The sequence below is a fragment of the Chiloscyllium punctatum genome, chromosome 12, assembly GCF_047496795.1.
Source record: "Chiloscyllium punctatum isolate Juve2018m chromosome 12, sChiPun1.3, whole genome shotgun sequence".
Classification (NCBI taxonomy): Eukaryota; Metazoa; Chordata; class Chondrichthyes; order Orectolobiformes; family Hemiscylliidae; genus Chiloscyllium; species Chiloscyllium punctatum.
Window position 1 is genome coordinate 3,605,355 of NC_092750.1, and position 21,279 is coordinate 3,626,633.

Below are 21,279 nucleotides of genomic sequence, written 5' to 3' on the forward strand. Positions count from 1 at the left end.
AAAGAGACTGGAGGAAAATTAAGACTAAAAGAAAAGTTACCTTACCAATCTGGCACACTGAATCTTTTTATTTTGGTTGGAGGAGGTGGATGGGTGGGAGACACGACCTAAGTAGTGTTTTGGGTAAAGCAACCACCCAAATATATTACCTCACGTACACAGCAGTCCTGGGTCTGCTCCTGCTCAGTGTGCGCTCCACCTATTCATGAGGTAAGTCAGTGATTCACCTCCCCATCGGCCCCCTGGTCAATGCTCCCACTCTTCCTGCGGCTGAAACAAAAATGGGAGCGCCCCTGATACAGACCCAGTGTCCTCAACCATTCTTCATCCCAGGGATCATATTATATTTTTTATGATATATTATTATATTATATTTTGTATTAACTGTCTGTATTGACTGCCTACAGGTTGTGCAATTTTCTGAGCAAAATAGAAGGTATCTGCAAATATAGTTCTGCAAATACAAATTCACCCCATAGACTTAAACGTGTGCATGTGCAGGAGAGACAGGGAGAGAGAGAGTCTGTGCGTGTGACTGTGTCCATGTGAGTGCACGTGTGAGAGTGTAAGTTTGTGTGTGTGCAAGCTTGGTAAAGTAGGTGTGAATCTGATGGAGTATAAGTGTGGGTGCGAGTGTAGGGGTGTATGTGTATGAGACAGAGGGTGTGTGTGAGTAGGGGTTTGCGTGAGTGTGTGTGTGTCTGTGTGTGTGTGTGTGAGAGAGAGAGAGAGAGAGAATGGTGCAATGGGGTCCCCTGTACTGTGACATGAACCCAAGGTCCTGGATGAGGCCATCCCCATGGATACTGAGCTTGTCTACCAGCCTCTGCTCAGCCACTCTGTGTTGTTGCCTATCCCGAAATCCACCTTGGAGGACAGTCACCCGAAGGTCCGAGGCTGAATGTTCTGAGTTGCTGAAGTGTTCCCCGACTGGGAGGGAACATTCCGGCTCCGTGATTATTGTGCGGTGTCCATTCACCCATTGTCATAGCCCCTGCTCGGTCTCACCAATGTACCAAGCCTCAGGGCATCCTTGCCTGCAGCATATGAGATACACAACGTTGACTGAGTCGCATGAGTACCTGCCATGGTGGTGGTGTCCCCATGTGTAATGGTGGCATCCATGAGAACACTCTGACACGTCTTGCAGCGGCTGCTGTGACAGGGTTGCACTGAGTTGTGGTTGATGTTGTTCTGAAGGCTGAGCGGTTTCCTGCAAACAATGGTCTGTTTAAGGTTTGGCGGGTGTTTAAAGGGTGGCACAGTGGCTCAGTGGTTGGCACTGTAGTTGTACAGTGCCAGGGACCTGGTTTCAATTCCAGCCTCAGGTGACTGTTTGTGTGGAGTTTGCACGTTCTCCCTGTGTCTGTGTGGGTTTCCTCCCACAGTCCAAAGATGTGCAGGTTCGGTGAGTTTGCCGTGCTAAACTGCCCATAGTGTTAGGTGCATTAATCAGAGGGAAATGAGTCTGGGTGGGTTACACTTCAGATGGTCAGTGTGGACTGGTTGGACCAAATGGCCTGTTTCCACACTGTAGGGAATCTAATCTAATTGAAGGTGATAAGTGGAGGCACAGGGCAGGTCTTGGCGAGGTGCTCATCCTCATTGATAACGTGTCGCAGGCTGTGAAGAATATGGTGTCATTTTTCAGCTCATGGGAAGTACTGGGTAGTTGTGGTCTCAGCACTGATCCCTGTGGAACTCCACTAGTCACCAGCTGCCCTCCTGAAAATGACCCCTTAAGCTCCATCAAGATCATGCTCACCAGCCTATAATTTGCAGTCTTCCTCCTCCCTCCCTTTTTAAACAGGAGTGTTACGTTAGCCATTTTCCTGTCCTCTGGGACCGTCCCTGACACCTGAAAGGGATTCCTGAAAGATCGCCACCAATGCTCCAATATCGCCTCGGCTATTTTCTTCAGAACCCTAGGTGGTAGTCCATCTGGTACAGGTGATTTTCCAGATGCCAGAGGCAGGTTCTTTACACAGAGAGTGGTAAGGGCATGGAATGCCCTGCCTGCCAATGTAGTTAACTCAGCCACATTAGGGAGATTTAAACAATCCTTGGATAAGCAGATGGATGACGATGGGATAGTGTAGGGGATGAGCTGAGAATAGTTCACAGGTCGGCAAAATATCGAGGGCCGAAGGGCCTGTTCTGCACTGTATTGTTCTATGTTCTATGTTCAGACCTTTCAGCTTCTCCTTAGTGGCGGCCACTACACTCACCTCTGCCCCGATTCTCTTGAGGTTCAGGTGCTGCTAGTGTCTTCTAATGAAGGCTGAAACAAATTACAGCAAACTTTATTTTAACCAACACCTAACGAACTAGCCCTCTCAATAAACCAGCAAAAACCAACTGCTCTTTCTGCAGTGCTGTGGAGTCAGTGGACCATGTGTATCTGGGGTGTGGGTGTCTGCACTCCTTCTTAGTTTCCTTAAGGATGTTTTTTTTCTGATTTTGGTTGCACTTCAGTCTCACGCTCCTGACCTTTGGGGACCTGGTGCGGAGGAGGAAGGATAGGTTGGAGGATCTCCTCGTGGGTCTGCTCCTGGGCCTGGCCAAACTGGCCATAAACAGGTCTAGGCAGCGGGCCTTGGAGAGGGTCTTTAGGGCCGACTGCCTGCCCCTCTTCCGCGATTACATTAGGGCCCGGGTGTCCTTGGAGATGGAGCACGCGGTGTCCACCAACATCCTGGAGTTGTTCAGGGAGAGGTAGGTGTCGCAAGGAGTGGAGTGCATTATTTCCCGCTCCAACTCTATTTTGATTTAATCCCTGCCCTCCCTTTCACTGTTTGATCACACAGCATTGCCCTTTGATGTGAAGGACACTGCTTGTCACTGGCCACTCGGGTGTTTCCTCTCTTCCTGGTAGTGGAAATCGAATAAAGATTTGTGCACCTTGTGTCTTTATATGTCGCCACTTACAGCACCGTCTCAGGTCCAAAGATACCTGAATGCAGCTTCTTCAGTTCCAAGATCTTAGAAAATAGAGAAATAAAATGCCCAGCATTGCAGAAACAAATGTCCAGAACAGCCGTCTTCAAAGCTGGAAACAAACTCTGGCCCACCTTGGCTCAAGACCACACCTTGAAAACCCTGAGGATGGGAGATCACTCTGGTATCGCCTCAAGACCAGGAGACCACACTGAGGCCAGGCCAGGCCGAGAAACCACCACGCTGGGAGGCCGCCATTGAGAGGTTGCTATGCTAGGCCGGGAGGCCTCTACAGGGACCCCCTTGTCGTGTCTGCACTGAGGCTGGGAGGGAGGGAGTCGACCGGAGGCTGGGAGTGAAGAAAGGAAATCACCAAGAGGAAAAAGGAGTGAAGGAAAGGGAGAAGGATGGACAGAGTAGACAATCTCTGGCTGAAGCGTTTTACTCCCCAGTGCCAGCTGTAGTATTTAAAAAAGATAGCGAGATTAGATTCCCTACAGTATGGAAACAGGCCCTTCAGCCCAATAAGTCCATACCAACCCTCTGAAGAGTAACCCTCACAGACCCAGTCCCCTACCCTATATTTACCATTGACTAATGCACCTAACACTATGGACAATTTAGCATGGCCAATTCACCTGATCTGTATATCTTTGGATTGTGGGAGGAAGCCAGAGCACCCGGAGGAAACCCACACAGACACGGGGAGAATCTATAAACTCCACACATTCACCCAAGGCAGGAGTCAAACCCAGGTCCCTCATGCTGTGAGGTAGCAGCGCTAACTACTGAGCCACTGTGCCACCCATTGACAAGAGAGGCAGGAGTGGACATTAGATTACTGGAAAATGAGGCTGGAGAAGTAGTAATGTGGAACAAAAAAATGGTGGAGGAACTGATTAGGTACAACAAACTATTAATTAACCAGCCCCTATGGGACCAGGTGGGTACTGGTTGATCAAGTATCCCAGTTGATCAAAAGGTCTACATAATCAATGTAAAAACATGCACTCAGTAATAGAAACGTAGTGCAGGGTATACACATCACTGTGATTCTTCATTTACAGCATAAAGCACTGAAATAATATTGCAACTTTGTCTTAAATAGAACTTACTGCAGAAAGCCTTTTTACTCACATCCTTACCTGATTACTCAGGCATTGGTGAGATCGTAATAATAGAGTAAACATACAGTATTTCAGGAATACAATTTTTGCCTTTTTCTAAACACAAACCCCCACACTACCACCTAACAGCTGTAATGTCTATTTTTCCCCCAGCACCCACGTTGTGTGTGTGTGTGTGTGTGTGTGTGTGTAACTGTAAGACACAGTGAAGGGCAATGAGCACAGAAACCTTTATTCGATTTCCACTTCCAGGAAGAAAGGAAACACCCGAGTGGCCAGTGACAAGCAGCGCCCTTCACATCAAAGGGCAATGCTGTGTGATCAAACAGTGAAGGGGAGGGCAGGGGTTAAATCAAAATAGAGTTGGACGGGGAAATAATACACTCCACTCCTTGTGGCGCCCACCTCTCCCTGAACGACTCCAGGGTGTTGGTGGACACTGCGTGCTCCTTCTCCAAGGACACCCGGGCTCTAACGTAACCCTGGAAGAGGGGCAGGCAGTCGGCCCTAACGACCCCCTCCACGGCCCGCTGCCTGGACCTGTTGATGGCCAGTTTGGCCAGGCCCAGGAGCAGAGCCACGAGGAGGTCTTCAGACCTGCCCTCCCTCCTCTGTACCGGGTGCCCGAAGATCAGGAGCGTGGGACTGAAGTGCAACCAAAAGCAGAGGAGGAGGTTTGTAAGAAAATCAAAAGGGAGTGCAAACGCCCCCACCCAATATATACATGGTCCACGGACTCCACAGCGCCACAGAACAAGCAGTTGGGCTGGGAGTCCGTGAACCACCGCAATCTGCGGTTGCAGGGGACTGCTGCGTGCAGCACCCTCCACCCCAGATCCCTGAGAGAAAGGGGGAGGACTCCCGCGTAGAGAGCCCTCCACTGGGGATCTCCACTGCCCGGTGGCAAATGGGCACGCCAAGGTGTGTTTGAGTGGTGGATTAGGGAGAAGAACATAGAACATAGAATATAGAACAATACAGCACAGAACAGACCCTTTAGCCCACGATGTTGTGCCGAACATTTGTCCTAGCTTAAGCACCTATCCATGTACCTATCCAATTGCCGCTTAAAGGTCACCAATAATGCACTCCACTCCCTGCGGCGCCCACCTCTCCCTGAACAACTCCAGGGTGTTGGTGGACACCGCGTGCTCCTTCTCCAAGGATACCCGGGCTCTAATGTAACCGCGGAAGAGGGGCAGGCAGTCGGCCCTAACGACCCCCCCCCCCCACCCCCCACCCCCCACGGCCCGCTGCCTGGACCTGTTTATGGTGGATGGTGGACGGTGTGCAGCAGCAGCAGGAGAAGATGCAGGGCCCACCACTTTAGGTCCTTGAAGGGGCAAGACTAACATTTCGGAGGCGGCTCAGGTTGTGAGGCACAGGTTAACTGCACTCATTGATTACGTATGACAATAAAGCTCATTCAATTCAATTCAATTCATTGCTTGCTCTCAAACTTCCTCTTCTTCCTCCTTATTGCTTTTTTATTTAGCCTGTGCTCGTTTTTAAAGGCTTCCCAATCCTTTAGCTTCACACAAATATTCACCACATTGCATGCTTTTCTCTTGTTTCTATGCTGATCCTTGGTCAGCTATCGTTGCCTCATCCTTCTCTCAGTAGATTCCTCTTCCTTGAGATGAGTTTCTGCTGAGCCTCCTGAATTACCCTCAGAAATTCCTGCCATTGTCGCTCCACTATCTTCCCTGCTGGGTTCCCATTCCGATCAACCCTGGCCAGCTCCTCCCTTGTGTCTCTGTCTTTACCTTTACTCGATTGTAATACTGTTACGTCTAATTCAAGCCACTTCCCCTCAAATTGCAGAGTGAATTCGATCACTTCATGTTTACTGCCTTCTTGGGGTTCCTTCACCTTCAGCTCCCAAATTACACATCGCCAATAGCGTGACTCGATAGTTAGTGGCTCAGATAGAAGGTTTGCTGGGAATGAAAGAGACTCACAGTTGGTGCTGCCTCACAGGTGCCACAGTTCGTGATGTCTCAGATCGTGTCTTTGAGGTCCTGAAGGGAGAGGGTGACCGGCCCCAAGTTGTGGTCCACATAGATAATGACATAGGTAGAAAGGGATAGGGATGTAAGGCAGGAGTTCAGGGAGCTAGGGTGGAAGCTGAGAGCTAGAACAATCAGAGTTGTTAGCTCTGTTTTGTTACTCATGCCACGTGATAGTGAGGTGAAGAACAGGGAGAGATATCAGCTGAACATGTGGCTGCAAGGATGGTGCAGGAGGGAGGGTTTCAGGATTTTGGATAATTGGGGCTCATTCTAGGAAAGGTGGGACCTGTACAAACAGGATGGTCTTCATTAGAACCAGAGGGGTACTAATATCCTGGGTGGGAAATTTGCTGGTGCTATTCGGGTGGGTTTATACTAGCTCAGCAGGGGGATGGGAACCGGAGGTGTCGTTGCAGAGCACAGGAGGATGAGAGTAGGGAGGACAGGGACAGGATTTCAGGGTCACAGGAATGAACTGGCAGACAGAAAGCTGGTTTGAAGTGTGTCTACTTCAACGCCACAAGTATCCGAAATAAGGTGGGTGAGCTTGCAGCATGGATAGGTACCTGGGACTTCAATGTTGTGCAATTTCGGAGACATGGATAGAGCAGGGTGAGGAATGAATGTTGTAGGTCCCAGGGTTTAGATCTTTCATTAAGAACAGTCAAGGTGGTAACAGAGGGGGGGGGGGGGGGGTGGCCTTGTTAGTCAAGGATAGTATAACGGTGGCTCAGAGAACTTTTGATAAGGACCTGTCTACTGAGGTAGTGTGGGCTGAGTTTAGAAACAGGAGAGGAAATGTCACACTACTTGGAGTTTTTTATAGGCCTCCGCAGAGTTCCAGGATTGGCAAAATGATTCTGGGTAGGAGTGAAAGGAACAGGATGGTCATTATGGGGGACTTTAACTTCCCCAACATTGACTGGAAATGCTATAACTCTAGTATGTCGGATGGATCAGTTTTTGTCCAATGTGTGCAGGAGGGTTTCCTGATACAGTATATCGAAGGGCCGACAAAAGGAGAGGCCACACTGGATCTGGTGCTTGGTAATGAACCAGGCCAGATCTTTGTCTTAGTGGTATAGTGATGGTATATGATGGTATAGTGTAGGGGGAGTGGGCTTAAATTAGTTCACAGGTCAGTGCAACATCGAGGGCCGAAGGGCCTGTACTGCACTGTATTGTTCTATGTTCTATATTCGATATTCTAAATCCAGAACTGCCTGTTCCCTAGTGGGTTCCACCACACGCTGCTCCAAAAATAACTATCTCACAGACATTCCATGAATTCCTTTTCTTGGGATCTGATCCCAACCTGATTTTCCCAAACCTCCATATTGAAGGCCCTCATGATTATTGAAATAGTGCCTTTCTTACTGGCCTTTTCTGTCTCCTCATTTATTTTCTGCTCCATATCCTGACTCCTGCTAGCAGGCCTGCTCACAATTCCCATCTGGGAGTTTTATCTTTTGCAGCTCCTTGATGCCAATAATCTCGGGAGAAAGAGGGAAAAGGCTGTGCTGAAGGAATATGAGGAGCGGAAAGGCTAAATTAAAATGCAAAACGAGAAAACCAATACTTTCTGCATTTTGGCCTGAGTCATGAGCAAATTGGCACAGGCTCCACAAGATTAAACAGGCCAACTGAAGAGGTATGGCTCACAGAATGCTGTGGGAGAAACAGGTTCACATCCGTTGAAGGGGTGTCTGTACTGTCAAAACATCTCCCTCCTTCTCCAGTGACCGGGCCCAGTGTCCCAGGATTTCAAACCTGTTTCTCCCACAGCATTCTTTACGCTACCCCTCTTAAATCTTGTTTACTATGACCTCTTTAATCTGGTTGAGCCTGTCCCAGTTTCCTCCTGGGTCAGTAAGGGATGCAGAGATTATTAGCTTTTTAGGTTAGCCCCCAGATGCTCATATTGCCTTTAGCAGAACCACTTTCCTTTCCCTATCGATATCACAGACCATGGATCACTCCTGACACCCTACCCCCCTCCCTATCTCTGTCACCCCCTCCAGCCCCCTACACCCCTCCCTATCTCTGTCACCCCCTCCAGCCCCCTACACCCCCTCCCTATCTCTGTAACCTCCTCCCTATCTCTGTAGCCTCCGCCAGCCCTACACCCCCTCCCTATCTCTGTAACCTCTGCCAGACCCTATTCCCCCAACCTATCTCTGTAAACCCCTCCAGCCTCTACACCCCCTCCTTATCTCTGTCACTTCCTCCAGCCCCTACACCCCCTCCCTATCGCTGTCACCCCCTCCAGCCCCCACACTCCCTCCCTATTCATGTAACCTTTTCCAACCCCTCCCTATCTCTGTAATCTCCTCAGTCCCCCCCACACCACCTCCCAACTTTGTTAACCTCCCCTACACTGTCCTCATCAAACCATGCAAGGTTCCCTCACCCTACCATCCCTTCCTTGCCTCAGTGGGACAATCCTGTCCAGCTCTGTCAGCAAGTGCTCCCCAAACAACCTCCACATTTCTGTTGTGCATTTTGCTGAGAACATCTGTTCCCAATTTCGGTGCCCCAGATCCAGCCTATTAGCTTTGTAATTCCCCCTCGCCCCAATTAAATACTTTCCCATACCATCTGCTCCTATCCCTCTCCATGAGTATAGCAAATATCAGAAAAGCTCTCTCTACATTGTCCCCATCAAACATTCCTAGGACAGAGATAGCATGGGGCTATACACAGAGTAAAGCTCCCTCTACACTGTCCCCCACCAAACACTCCCAGGGACAGGGACAGCACGGGGTTAGATACAGAGTAAAGCTTCCTCTACACTGTCCCCCACCAAACACTCCCAGGGACAGGGAAAGCACGGGGTTAGGTACAGAGTAAAGCTCCCTCTACACTGTCCCTCATCAACACTCCCAGGGACAGGGACAGCACGGGGTTAGATACAGAGTAAAGCTCCCTCTACACTGTCCCTCATCAAACACTCCCAGGACAGGGACAGCACAGGGTTAGATACAGAGTAAAGCTTCCTCTACACTGTCCCTCATCAAACACTCCGGGGGACAGGAATGCCACATGCAAGTTTGTGCAGAGCTTTGATATACCATGCGATACTCTCCCTGTTTTTTTTACTGGGTGTGCTCTTTGAATAAAGCTGGCTCTTGCTGAGCAGTGAACAGGTCAGTCTGCTATCTGTACAGTTGTTGCTGAGCAGATGATATTCTAGTCAGACTGGGGATCAACAAGAAAAAGTGATGGATGGGGAAGTAATGAAAGCATTCAATGACTACACAGTCTGTAAAACGAAACCTGTTACCAAGCATTTTGAAGGTGTATGAGCTCCCGGTGATAGGGGGAAACCTATCGATAATTTTCTCAAACATCTGTCTGGCCTGCAAAGAGCTCTGAGTGGGACAGAATTTTTGAAGTCTTGGATGAAGGCTAGCCATCGCAGTGAGGGAATCGTTTAACTTTAAAGAGGGAATACAACTGAGCGTGAAGCTGAGGAAAGGACATGAAACCAACTGGGGAATGAAGGCAACAGGGAAGCCATATCGCCCAATTTAGACTCATAGAGACGTACAGCACGGAAACAGACCCTTCGGTCCAACCCGTCCATGCCGACCAGATATCCCAACCCAATCTAGTCCCACCTGTCAGCACCCGGCCCATATCCCTCCAAACCCTTCCTATTCATATACCCATCCAAATGCCTCTTAAATGTTGTAATTGTACCAGCCTCCACCACTTCCTCTGGCAGCTCATTCCATACACGCACCACCCTCTGCGTGAAAAAGTTACCCCTTAGGTCTCTTTTATATCTTTCCCCTCTCACTCTAAAACAATGCCGTCTAGTTCTGGATTCCCCACCCCAGGGAAAATACTTTGTCTATTTATCCTATCCATGCCCCTCATAATTTTGTAAACCTCTATAAGGTCACCCCTCATCCTCCGACGCTCCAGGGAAAACAGCCCCAGCCTGTACAGCCTCTCCCTGTAGCTCAAACCCTCCAATCGTGGCAACATCCTTGTAAATCTTTTCTGAACCCTTTCAAGTTTCACAACATCTTTCTGATAGGAAGGAGACCAGAATTGCACGCAATATTCCAACAGTGGCCTAACCAATGTCCTGTACAGTCGCAACATGACCTCCCAACTCCTGTACTCAATACTCCGACCAATAAAGGAAAGCATACCAAACGCCTTCTTCACTATCCTATCTACCTGCGACTCCACTTTCAAGGAGCTATAAACCTGCACTCCAAGGTCTCTTTGTTCAGCAACACATCCTTGTTAAATTTGTTAAATTTCACAAACAGAAGAAAGCAGAAAGACTGATGTGCAATGACTGGGTGGGCAGAGAGGGTGTACGACACCGAACTGGTTATTTGAGAGCCTTGCATGAAAATAAACAATGGCCCAAAAACTACCCAATCAAACCAGCCATGATTCTCAGGAAGAAAGGTTACTCTCAGGTTCCATGTCACAAGGTGCCAACATCCATAACATAGTGAAGGTGAGTGATAGTGAGATACCTTCCTTATTGAGATCCAGGAACCAAGTAGCAGTGGGGGGAGGCAATGTCATAATAGTATTATTGCGAGATTATTAATCATGAAATTAGGCTGATGTTCTGGGGACCTGGGTTCAAATCCTGCCACAGCAGATGGTGGAATTTTAATTCAATAAAAGCAAAATCTGGAATTAAGAATCAGCGATGACAGTGAAACCATTACCAATTGTTGTAAAAACCCACCTGGCTCACTGATGCCCTTCAGAGAAAGAAATCTGCTGTCCTCCCCTGGTCTGGTCTACATGTGACTCCAAACCCACAGCAATGTGGTTGACTCTCAGTTGCCCTCTGACATGGTCTATCAAGCCACTCAGTTGTACCATTTACACAGAGCGTGGTACGTGTATGGAATGAGCTGCCAGAGGATGTGGTGGAGGTTGGTACAATTGCAACATTTAAAAGACATCTGGATGGGTGTATAAATAGGAAGGGTTTGGAGGGATATGGGCTGGGTTCTGGCAGGTGGGATCCGAAGGGTCTGTTTCCCTGCTGTATGCCTCTTCGACTCTATGACTCTTAATTAACATGCCTCCATTGTAATAGGAGCAGATATGCCAATGCTAATTGTTGGAAGTTAAATGGGAGAATGATTACTTTATTAGGAACATCTAAGGAATCCTCATTAAAGGGGGCATCAGGAATGGAAATACAAATTAAAACTGGCTACAACGCAGAGAATATGTTTCCTTAGAACGTACTGAGAAGAGAGAGATTACTCAGGACAGTCATGACAATTTGTCTTCTTCAAATATTGACACGGAAAATCAGACCACTGGAGCTTCTGAGTAGGTTCCCTGAAAAGGGATAGTATTTCCTTTTACCTTGAATCAAGGAGAGACAGAGACAGAGAGCAGGTCAGGCACTGATGATTGCTGATGGCACTATTTGCTTTCCGTATTGGTCAATGAGGAGAAAATATTATGTGGAGGTATAAATGAGGGTTAAACACCAAAATACTGATTTGGATTAAAGAATGACTTGGTCGATGGAAGCGTTGTGGGAGTAAGTGAAAAAAGTTCCTATTGAAGGATTTACTTTATTTTGGAAATTGACTTGACTAACTGAAAAATATTGATTTCACTGAGGAAAATGAAACAATAAGGTGATTAGGGATAGTCAGCACGGTTTTGTAAAGGGTAGGTCGTACCGCACAAACTTTATTGAGTTCTTTGAGAAAGTGACCAAATAGGTGGATAGGGTAAAGTGGTTGATGTGGTGTATATGGATTTCAGTAAGGTGTTTGATAAGGTTCCTGATGGTAGGCTATTGCACAAAATATGGAGGCATGGGATTGAGGGTGATTTAACGGTTTGGATCAGAAATTGGCAGCTGAAAGAAGACAGAAGGTGCTGGTTGATGGGAAATATTCATCCTGGAGTTTAGTTACCAGTGGTGTATCACAAATATCTATTTTGGGACCACTGCTGTTTGTCATTTTTATAATTGACCTAGATGAGAGCGTAGAAGGATGGGTTAGTAAATTTGCGGATAGTGCTGAAGGATGTTGTAGGTTACAGAGGGACATAGATAAGCTGCAGAGCTGGGCTGAGAGGTGGCAAATGCAGTTTAATGCAGACAAGTGTGAGGTGATTCACTTCGGAAGGAATAACAGTAATGCAGGGTATTGGGCTAATGGTACGATTCTTGGTAGTGTAGATGAGCAGAGAGATCGCGATGTCTATGTACATAGATCCCTGAAAGTTGCCACCCACGTTGATACGTTTGTTAAGAAGGCATATGGTGTGTTAGCTTTTATTGGTAGAGGGGTCGAGTTGCGGAACCATGAGGTCATGCTGCAGCTGCACAAAACTCTGGTGCAGCCACACTTGGAGTATTACATATAGCTCTGGTCACCGCATTATAGGAAGGATGTGGAAGCTTTGGAAAGGGTTTAGAGGAGATTTACTCGGCTGTTGCCTGGTATGGAGGGAAAGTCTTACGAGGAAAGGTTGAGGGACTTGAGGCTATTTTCATTAGAGAGAAAAAGGTTGAGAGGTGACTTAATTGAAACATATAAGATAATCAGAGGGTTAGATAGGATGGACAATGAGAGCCTTTTTCCTCGGATGGTGATGGCTAGGTTCCATTTGAGGGATGACAGATGTAGAACAGATGTCAGAGGTAGTTTCTTTACTCAGAGAGTAGTAGGGGCATGGAATACACTGCCTGTAACAGTAGTGGACTTACCAACTTTACGGTCAATGGATAGGCATATGGACAAGAATAGAATGGTGTAGGTTCGATAGGTTTCAGATTGGTTTCACAGGGTAGTGCAACATTGAGGGCTGAAGGGCCTGTACTGTGCTGTAATGTTCTATGTTCTAACCCAATGGAGGTAAAATGAACTGAAATGTTATAAGAGAAAAGTCCTGGATTGTTTCCTGACCGCATTGTGACTAGATCTTAGGTCCATAGAATTAGCTCGGAAGAAAAGGAGTCTATGAAAGCAGGAGATCTTTTGAAAATTCAGTCATCTGATCCAATTTTCAAAAACGTTGATGGAAAATAATGGAAGTAAAAGAAAAAGTTTGGAATGTTCTTTAACAGAAATGTAACAAACAGTTCCTTAATTGAGAGAATTGTACCAAACAACTTCCTCAGAAGTTAAATCAAGATCAATACCTGAGTGTTATTATTTGAAGCGACCACCTCAAATGCTGGCCGATGAGCTGTTTCATTTGATGTAGATTCATCAGAGTAACAAATGGCTCAGAGATTTTCAACAGCACATCATTTCGGTACTAGGAAGGAAAAGCCCAAAATATTGAATCATTTTTATTTCCTGAATGACATAAGGATGTGGTGAAATTTTGCCACATATCTCAATCACGCCGCCTGACCCAAATATCAATTAAACTTGAAATTGCTGGAGAAACTCTGCAGGTCTGTGGGTAGAAAGCAATGTTAATGCTTTGAGTCCAGTGATTCTTCATCAAAATTGGTAGCAGCTGATAAAACATGGTTTTCATGTTGAAGATGAGGTTGGAAAAGCAGGGGGTGGATGGGCAGAGGTGAGCAGATAGGTGAAGATGGAGCCCAGAAAGAGAGAGAGAGAGAGAGAGATGCAAGGGGTATGTAAACAAGTGAATTATGGATAGCAGATAAGCTGAATAAGTGACAATGAGCTCTGAGTAAAAGCGAATGGGCAGTCTGTGTTGAAAACAACCCGTGTACAAGAGGATTGGATATGGGGCTGAGTAAAAAACATAGAAGGATGGAATTAGGCTCGAACATTATTGAACTCCATACTGAGTCCTGAAGTCTGCAGGGACTCCAAACGAAAATAAGGTGCTGTTCTTCCAACTTGTGCCGAGCTTCACTGGAGCACTGCAGTAAACCCGAGACAGAGATCTCAGCCAGGGAACAGGGTGGGGGGTGAAAGTGGCAGGGAACTGGAAGCTCAGGGGCATTTTTGCAGGCAGAATGTAGGTGTTCTGTGAAGTAGTCACCCAATTTACATTTTGTTTCCCCAGTGTAGAGGAGACCACATTGTGAGCAGTGAATGCAGGAGACTAGATTGTGGGAAATGCAGGTAAAGTGCTGCTTCACCTGGAAGGTGTGTCTGGGTCTTTGGATAGTGAGGGGGGAGGAGGGAAACGGGCAGGTGTTACACCTTCTGTGGTTGCAGGGGAAGGTGCTGTGGAGCTGTGAGGGGGAGGGATGTTGGGAGTGAAGGAGGAGTGGACCAGGGTGTCCCGGGGGAATAGTCCCTGTGGAAGGTGGCCAAGGGAGGGGAGGGGAATATGTGTCTGTTGGTGGCATTTCGCTGGAGGGGGAAAGAAATGGTGGCTAATGATCCTCTGGATGTGGATGCTGGGAGGATGGGAGGTAAGGACAAGGGGAACGCTTTCTCTGTTGCCGGAGGGAAGAGAGGGGGTGAGGGTTGAAGTGCGGGAGATGGGTCAGACCCAGCTGAGGGCCCTGTCTCAACCCCAGTGCTGGGGAGTCCTTGGGTGAGGAAGAAGGTGGACATTTTGGAAGCTCCTTGTTGAAGTTGGCCTCATTGTAACAGGTGCCATAGCAATGGAGGAACTGGGAGAATGGAATGGAGTCTTTACAGGAAGCAGCGTGTGAGGCTGTAGAGTCCAGGGAGCTGTGGGAGTGGGTGGGTTTATAGTCGATATCAGTGGCCTGTCTATACCCAGAAATGGAAATAGAAATGTCAAGGAAGGGAAGGGCGGAGTCAGGGATGGACCAGGTGAAAGTGAGAGTGGGGAGGAAATTGGAGGCTAAATCAATGTACTTTTCCAATTCTGGACAAAAGAGGGAAGCAGCACCGATGATGTATTGGAGAAGGAGTTGTGGGTGGGGGCCGGAGTAGGGCTGGATCAAGGAATGTTCCACGTACCCCACAAAGAGACAGGAATAACCGGGGCCTATGAGAGCAGTCATGGCCGTCCCTCAGACCTGAAGGAAATGGGAGGAGCTAAGAGCAAAGTTGTTGAGGATGAGGATGGGCTGGGCTGGGTGGGGAAGGGGGGTGGGTGTGGGGAAGGTTCAGGTGTTTGCCCCAGGAAGAGGCAGAGAGCCCTGAGACCATCCTGGTGGGGGATAGACCTGGAAAGGGAATGCACATCCACGGGAAAGGGGAGGCAACTGGAGCCCGCAAGGGATGGAGAAGGGGAGGGAAAATAATCTAGTCAAGGTAGGAAAAACTGGAACATGTGGAAGCAGTGGGTCTACCTGGGCAGTGCTGTCTGTGGGTTTTGGGGGAGGAGGGAGAAGCGAGCTGTGTGGGGCAGGGGGACTATCAGTTTGGAGACAGTGTGGGGGGGGGGGATGGGAGATCACTGGATGAAATGAGGTTAGTGACTGTAGTTAATACAATGGCCTGATGTTCCATGGTGGGGCGGTGGTCTGGGGGAGATAGGAGGAAGTGTCAGAGGGCTGGTGCTCAGCCTTTGCAATGTCCAGGTCAGTGCGCCAGACTAAAACATCACCACCCTTATCATCAGACTTGATAAAGTCAGGGTTGGATCTGAGAGCCAAGATTAGAGCGGGGCTGGAAAAGCACAGCAGGTCAGGCAGCATCTGAGGAGCAGGAGAATCGACGCTTCAGGCTGGAGCCCTTCATCAGGAATGGAAGGGCAGGATTAATTCCTGATGAAGGGCTTTTGCACGAAACATCGATTCTCCTCTTCCCTTGGATGCTGCCTGACCTGCTGTGCTTTTCCAGCATCACTCAAATCTAGACTCTGATCTCCAGCATCTGCAGCCCTCACCTTCGTCTTGGATCTGAGAGTGTAGAGTGAAGTCAGTTCCAAGGGAGAGAGGTTAGAATGCGTGAGGGGAACAGAGAAATGACCATGTCGAGTACAGGTGAAAGGCCTGAGGGAGGGTTCCAGGTGGAAGGAGAGGTTTGGAGGCGGGTGAAGGGGCTTTCCCACAGAGGAGGTTTCTCTATACAGTTACCACCAGACCTGCTGAGTTTTTCTAACAATTTCTGTTTTTCTTTCAGCTCTCCAGCATCCACAGTTCTTGGTTTAGCTATGTCAGTTAACCCTGGATGTCCAATCCCAATGCCAGCCTCTGAAGATCCATTTCATTGCATCGTTCCAGATTATGTTGGATCGCTATCCAAAGCTAGGAATGAAGATCAACATCAGTTAACAACTCTCCAACTGGATTCCTGGAAGAAATCTTTAGGGACAATTACTGCAAAAATGCTGGGGGCGACTTTGACAGATTTGTTAGAGAAATGCATGATATTTGAACGGACACAGGAATGTCAAAGTGCCTCTGATGATTTGAAAATTGTGTTGTAAACCACAGGGATTTTAGCAGAACCTCACAATATGAGAAACATTTAAACCATGTGTTGAAGCCAGTGCTGTTTCTGTGGGGGCTGTTTTACAGCACAGAGGACATGGGAATAAAACTGCTGCCTGTTATTTTCCAAAGGGATTTAATGTATGTCAACGGGAATATTCGATGACGGAGAAAAAGGCTTTGGGCTGAATTTTCCCAAAAATAGATTTAGTGCCAATTTTGGGAAATCCTCAATGGGTTCTGCTGTAGTTCTCCACCACCCTCACAAAGGGATCACCGTTGGGAACCTCACTCCAGCAAGAGGCAGTGCCTCTGTTTGTCAGACCCACATATTCCTCGTCAATTTCAGTGGGCACTCATGAAGTAGCAGCCGCAGAGACAACACCACTTTGTGTTCCTGGATGCGTTGGGGGTAGCTCCAGTCAGCTGATGTGGGTAATGTCAGAAACAAAGCTCCACCTGATCAGTCACAGCACACAGATTATATTGAAGCATCATTCTCCAAACATCGAAAATAGGAACAGGAGTGGTCCATTCAGCCCTTCGAGCCTGCTCCACCATTCAATAGGATCCTGGCTGATCCGACATTCCTCACCTCCACTTCCCTGCCCTTTCCCCTCGATTCCCCGACTGATCAAGGATCTCTCTCTCTCTCTCAGCCTTAAATATCCACAAGGACCCTGCCCCCACAGCTCTCTCTGTGGTAAGGAGTTCCAAAGACTCTCAATCCTCTGAGAGAAGAAATTCCTCCCCATCTCAGTCTTAAAATGGTGCCCCCTTTACTCTGAGACTGTACCCTCTGGTCCCAGACCCTCCCATGAGGGGGACCATCCTCTCAGCATTGACGCTGTCAAGCCCCTTAAGAATCTGATATGTTTCAGTGAGATCACCTCTCATTCTTGTAAACTCCAGGGAGTAGAATCCCAACCTGTTTAACCTTTGCTCATAAAGCAATCCCTCCATCCCAGGGATCAGCCCAGTGAACCTTCTCTGAACTGCCTCCCAATGAAATGAGAGCTTTCTTTAAATAAGGAACCGAGGTTGCTCACAGTGCTCCAGGTGTGGTCTCCTCAGCACCTTGTACAGTTGCAGTAGGACTTCCCTATTCTTATACTCCAACCTGTTTAAGAAAGGTGGTAAGGACAAGCCAGGGAACTATAGACCGGTGAGCCTAACCTTGGTGGTGGGAGGGAATCCTGAGGGACAGGATATACATGTATTTGGAAAGGCAAGGACTGATTAGGGATAGTCAACATGGCTTTGTGCGTGGGAAATCATGTCTCACAAACTTGATTGAGTTTTTTGAGGAAGTAACAAAGAGGATTGATGAGGGCAGAGGGCAGATGTGATCTATATGGACTTCAGTAAGGCGTTCAACAAAGTTCCCTATGGGAGACTGGTTGGCAAGGTTAGATTTCATGGAATACAGGGAGAACTAGCCATTTGGATTCAGAACTGTCTCAAAGGTAGAGGACAGAGGGTGGTGGCGGAAGGTTGTTTTTCAGACTGGAGGCCTGTGACCAGTGGAGTGCCACAAGGATCAGTGCTGGGTCCTCTACTTTTAATCATTTATATAAATGATTTGGATGTGAGCATAAGAGGTACAGTTAGTAAGCTTGCAGATGACACCAAAATTGGAGATGTAGTGGACAGTGAAGAGGGTTACCTCAGATTACAAAGGGATCTTGATCAGATGGGCCAATGGGCTGAGAAGTGGCAGATGGAGTTTAATTTAGATAAATGTGAGATGCTGCATTTTGGGAAAGCAAATCTTAGCAGGACTTATACACTTAATGGTAAGGTCCTAGGGGGTGTTGCTGAACAAAGAGACCTTGGAGTGCAGGTTCATAGCTCTTTGAAAGTGGAGTCGCAGGTAGATAGGATAGTGAAGAAGGCGTTTGGTATGCTTTCTTTTATTGGTCAGAGTATTGAGTACAGGATAAAAACAATGACTGCAGATGCTGAAAACCAAATACTGGATTAGTGGTGCTGGAAGAGCACAGCAGTTCAGGCAGCATCCAACGAGCAGCGAAATCGACGTTTCGGGCAAAAGCCCTTCATCAGGCTTTTGCCCGAAACGTTGATTTCGCTGCTCGTTGGATGCTGCCTGAACTGCTGTGCTCTTCCAGCACCACTAATCCAGTATTGAGTACAGGTGTTGGGAGGTCATGTTGCGGCTGTACAGGACATTGGTTAGGCCACTGTTGGAATATTGCGTGCAATTATGGTCTCCTTCCTATCGGAAAGATGTTGTGAAACTTGAAAGGGTTCAGAAAAGATTTACAAGGATGTTGCCAGGGTTGGAGGATTTGAGCTACAGGGAGAGACTGAACAGGCTGGGGCTGTTTTCCCTGGAGCGTCGGAGGCTGAGGGGTGACCTTATAGAGGTTTATAAAATTATGAGGGGCATGGATAGGGTAAATAGACAAAGTGTTCTCCCTGGGGTGGGGGAGTCCAGAACTAGAGGGCATAGGTTTAAGGTGAGAGGGGAAAGATATAAAAGAGACCTAAGGAGCAACTTCTTTCATGCAGAGGGTGGTACGTGTATGGAATGAACAGCCAGAGGATGTGGTGGAGGCTGGTACAATTACAACATTTAAGAGGCATTTGGATGGGTATATGAATAGGAAGGGTTTGGAGGGATATGGGCCGGGTGCTGGCAGGTGGGATTAGATTGGGTTGGGATATCTGGTCAGCATGGACGGGTTGGACCAAAGGGTCTGTTTCTGTGCTGTACATCTCTATGACTCTATAACCCCCTTGAAATAAGGGCCAACATTCCATGACCCTTCCTGCTCCCCCTGTGTGCTGGCTTTCTGTGATTCGTGCACAAGTACCCCCAAGTCAAATGACCTTGACAGTCTGCTCAGAGAACAACCCGACTGGATCCATCCTCTCCTTATCCTGCAAGATCTGGAAGACGCTATGTACTGACCAATTCCTGACGGACCTTGTGGTCAAAGGGGTTTCTCTTTGTGAACTTTTCCATGCTGTATGGTGCAGCTATTTGGAGCATTCTGTAATAGTGTGGCCAGACCCATCCTTCACAACAACAGGGACAGGTCAAATCTCAGTATGTTGTGACACTTGGTGTTTGGGTATCGAGAGCTAAAGTTACAAATACTCAGATGCTGGAACCATCGCACCCGCCCTCATTCAACATCTCCATTCGACCATATACCATTCACTACTAGCAGCTTTTAACTTGAACAGATTTTTACACGCAGGAGACAGTTAAAGCATTCCTGTCAATGACCGTGCATGAAAGATGCAGTCTAAGTCACTATATTTTTTTTAAAAACACCAGTCCTTACGCCTTTGCGTGTTTGAAATGTAAGCTAAACATTTCCAAACCTGATCTGCTTGTGTGGGTCTGTCAGTAACAGGTTTGAGCTGCCTGAAGTCTAATGCTCAATTTTCATACATCGATCTGCCGTGGAAAGGCTGCCGCCATCATCAAAGACCCCTCCCACCCCAGGAATGCTCTCCTACAATCTCCTCCATCAGGCAGAAGATACAGAAACTTAAACACATGCACCAACAGGTTCAAGAACAGCTTCTTCCCCGCTATCATTAGACTCATGAATGGATCTCACTAATTTCCAATAATGTCGGTATTGTTTTACACGCCTCTTGGTAAAAACAAGGACTGCAGATGCTGGAAACCAGATTCTCGATTAGAGTGGTGCTGGAAAAGCACAGCAGGTCAGGCAGCATCCGAGGAGCAGGAAAATCGATGTTTCAGGCAAAAGCCCTTCATCAGGAATAGAGGCAGAGTGCCTGCAGAGTGGAGAGATAAATGAGAGGAGGGTGAGGGTGGGGAGAAAGTAGCATTGAGTACAATAGGTGAGTGGGGGTGGGGATGGAGGTGTTCAGGACATGGTTGAAGAGCTTCAGGGCAGAGGAAATGACCTGGGAGTTGCAGTGGGAGAGGGACTCCCTGAGATTCTTGTAGAGAGAGGAGGAAAACTTCTTCAAGGCAGGCATCCTTGCAAGAGGAGTCTTGTACAGCTGTAACCCTGTATACCTCACTCTGTCTCAGCACCCTATGATCTGTATGTCCTTGTTTGCTATGATTGAATGGCGGAGTGGACTCGATGGGCTGAATGGCCTTACTTCCACTCCTATGTCTTATGTCTTATGTCTTATGATCTGCCTGTACTGCTCGCAAAACAAACTTTTCACTGTACTTAGGTACATGAGAGTACAGTAAATCAAATCAAATCAAATCAAATCAGAGGAAGTGGTGGAGGCTGGTACAATTACATTTAGAAGGTATCTGGATGGGTATATGAATAGAAAGGGTTTAGAGGGATATGGGCCAAATGCTGGCAAATGGGACTAGATCAGATTGGGATGTCCAGTTAGCATGGACAAGTTGGACCAAAGGATTTATTTCCGTCCTGTATGACTCTAAGACCTATGACTAAGTCCGTTTATGTCTCAGCTTTCTGCATTTTTTGCATTTAAATAATGCTTATTTCCCTTGGAAAATGAACAGCCTCACATTTTCCCACATTATACTCCACTTGCTAACCTTTAGCCCACTTACAAGGGGGAAGAGATGACCCAGTGATATCATCGTTTGACTGTTAATCCAGAGAGCCAGGTAATGTCCTGGGGAGCTGGGTAAAAATCTCACGCATAGCAAATGATGGAATTTGAATTTAATAAAATAAAATCACAAGTCTAATGGTGACCATGAACCCATTGTCCATTGTCACAAACAAAACCCACCTGGGTCACTAATGTCCTTTAGGGAAGGAAACTGCCATCCTTAGCCGGTCAGGCCTACATGTGACTCCAGACCCACAGCAATGGGGTTGACTCTTAACTACCCTCTGGGCAATTAGGGATGGACAACAAATGCTGACCCAGCCAGTGATGCCCTCAT

The 21,279-nt window shown here is 47.5% G+C and overlaps 1 long non-coding RNA gene across 1 annotated transcript in view; it reads right to left on the minus strand.

Annotated features, from left to right (window-relative positions):
• Positions 1–20,157, minus strand: part of LOC140483559 (uncharacterized) — a 91,308-nt gene extending 71,151 nt beyond the window's left edge. Inside the window, exons 1-2 of the long non-coding RNA XR_011962007.1 lie at positions 20,016–20,157; positions 13,239–13,357 (exon numbers count right to left, since the gene is read on the minus strand). This is a non-coding gene — a long non-coding RNA (uncharacterized lncRNA). The remainder of the gene's footprint in view (positions 1–13,238; positions 13,358–20,015) is intronic.
• Between the last annotated feature and the right edge of the window lie 1,122 nt (positions 20,158–21,279).